Source organism: Pteropus vampyrus, unplaced genomic scaffold, assembly GCF_000151845.1.
Source record: "Pteropus vampyrus isolate Shadow unplaced genomic scaffold, Pvam_2.0 Scaffold183, whole genome shotgun sequence".
NCBI lineage: Eukaryota > Metazoa > Chordata > Mammalia > Chiroptera > Pteropodidae > Pteropus > Pteropus vampyrus.
In genome coordinates this window covers 504,878-507,407 of record NW_011888964.1, presented here as the reverse complement: position 1 = coordinate 507,407, position 2,530 = coordinate 504,878, and the positions used below count along the sequence as shown (strand labels likewise).

Here is a 2,530-nt window from a genome sequence, read left to right as displayed (position 1 = left end):
TTTTATCGTCGCCAGCAGTGCAAGGATTACAATGATTGTTTTCGTTAGCTTTCTCTGCATAACAAACAGCCCCAAACCTTAGTGCCTTAAACAACACACATTTGTTATGTCTCCTCTTTCTGTGGGTTGACTGGGCATTTCTTCCGGTCTGGGCAGCTTGGCTGGGGCTTCACGGACAAGCGTGGGGGCTCAGGTAGATTGGCTGGAATGCCTGGTCCTCTCTCCGTGTCATTTCTCATTCTCCACGGGGCTGGCTCAGACCTGTCGATAATGGTAGCAGAATGATTCATTCCCAGAAGCAAGAGAGAGGAAGTCCTGTATATAAGCCTTTCTTAGCCTTTACTTACGACACATTTGTTACCAGCCCATTGGCTGAATTATGATTCAAGGGGTGAAGAAATCAGCTCCACTGCAAAGAGGTGCGCGTGGCAGGTGGCATGAGCGCATTGGGGGTTCTGCTGCAGTCTTCTGTCTCAGTGGCTGAGATGAAGACACGGAGCCCAACAAAACGGGGGTGTCCTGTCGTCATCTGGTCTCCACCACTTACTGCCTTTGTCAGTAAGCTCTCCAGCCTTCAGCTGCTCATCTGTAATTGCAAATAATCAGTGTGGCCCCCCTTGGGGATTTTGTGAGAGGGTCAGATGAGACAACCCGTGGTCTACACACCCCTTACTGTTTGGGACACAGGAAGAGCTGAGCCAGGAGTCTGTTGTTATTCCCAGATAAGGTCTTCCAAAGTCATTTCCTGTCTGGCCTCGCCTGATCTATCCTGACCCTGATCTCGCTTTTGCTTTGTCCTCGTCCTCAGAGACACTCTCCCCAGCCTTTTCTTTTTGCCAAATAGCATCTCACTGGTACCTTGATCAAGAAGTAGCTAAAATGATCATCTCCTCTTCAAATTCTTCTTTCAGACTGAGTTGGTCATTTTCTCCTCGGTTCTCCCAAACATCACTCACACCCTCATGTCATGTTTGTCCTGAAGGATTTCTCCATGTGTCTGTTTTCTTCACCCCAGTGGAGTTCCTCGAGGGCGTGAATTGTGATTTACTCACCTTTCTGTCTCTGGCACTTGGCTGTGTGCGTGGAAAAGAATAGGTATTTATTTAAAAAAATATATTTGCTGTACAAATCATTGGATGAGTAAGTGGAGAAATGAGTGAATGTTTTTTGTTTCTTTTTAAGTTATCTTGCGTCATCTTCAAAAGACCATGCATGGATGAACTAAATGTCAAAACTAACTTAAACTTTCTCCTCTTTCCTTCCAGCTGGCACCGTTTTCAGACTCAGCCTTTCTGATCTGGACCTGCCAATAGAAGTCATTAGCATCGCCAGAGGCTGCAAGGAGCTAACACTCTGAGCTTTGTGGCCAGGACATTTCCATTTGAGGACCAGAGATGGACAGCCCCTCAGCCTCCTGAGGTAAACGACTGACTAATCTTCCCTCCAGGAGTAAGAGCTGTCGTCTTTTCTGGAGTCTTTTCTGGGTTCTTCCGTCGATTACTTTGGGTGGGGGTGGGGACATGTTCCCTACTCCTTGGTCTCTGTGTAACTTGACCTGGTCTCCCAGGATAGTCCATAAAGGAGAATTATTTCTCCCTCAGGGAAAAATGCAGGCCTCGGCGTATCAAGGAACCTCTCTTTTTCTTAAAAGGAAAGCCTTCTGAGCTTTCGTGAAAACCAGTAAGTAAAAACCCGGGCTGGGAACATCCTTGTATGACAAATGCCTTCCGTCCCAAAGGAGGCCTGGAATGACACTCTGGTGTGCCTTGGAGTGAGTGTCAGCAAACAGCTGTGACCCACAGGACAAATGTGGCCTGGCTATTTTTTTTTGGTAAATAAAACTTTTTGGCACCCAGCCACGCCCATTCACTCCAGCAGCTCCACGGCACGGTCGCACAGCGACCGTCATGACAGAGACCGTGTGGCTGCAGAGCGTACGATATTTCGTCTGTTCCTAACAGGATGCGTGCGCCAGGCTCTGGTCTAGTGCTGAGCTGTCCACAGGTAGCCACTTCCTATGTGGCTGTTTAAATTTTAAGTAGAGAAAATGAAATAAAGTTAAAAGTACCGTCCTCGGTCGCACTCCCCACTTTTCAAGTGCGAATAGCCACACGGGGCTCGTGGCTCCCGTGGTGGACGGGGCCAGCCGAGAACGCTGCCATCGTCGCTTGGGAAAGCGGTGATCCCTGGAATGTCTCCTTTTATGGTGCCAATGTCTAAGTCAGCTTGGGCGTGACTATAACCATCACAGAAAAAGGAAGTTTGGAGTGAGTGTGTGTATGCGTGTGTGTGTGTATGGGAGGGCTGTTTTATATGATTATTGCTGAAGATCTATCTGCCTGCCTGCCTGCCTATAAAAATGGAATTACTTTTAAAATTTCTTTGAGCCACCGACCTGTGGTCTCTGTATGTGAGTCGATGTGGAAACTAAGCCACTTGGGCCTTGGGATTTATTGGCTTTATGTATATAGTGAGGTAGATAAGATGTGAGCTTCGGCCCTTCCACGTTCACAGGCAGACACAGTGTCCT

General features: G+C 47.9%; 1 protein-coding gene across 3 annotated transcripts in view; it reads left to right on the top strand.

Annotated features, from left to right (window-relative positions):
* ST3GAL1 (ST3 beta-galactoside alpha-2,3-sialyltransferase 1) overlaps positions 1-2,530 on the top strand; it is a 60,426-nt gene that overhangs the window by 16,985 nt on the left and 40,911 nt on the right. For all 3 annotated transcript variants that reach the window (XM_023537227.1, XM_023537228.1, XM_023537229.1), the window contains exon 2: positions 1,266-1,419. The gene's annotated coding sequence lies outside the window, so the exon portion shown is untranslated. The remainder of the gene's footprint in view (positions 1-1,265; positions 1,420-2,530) is intronic.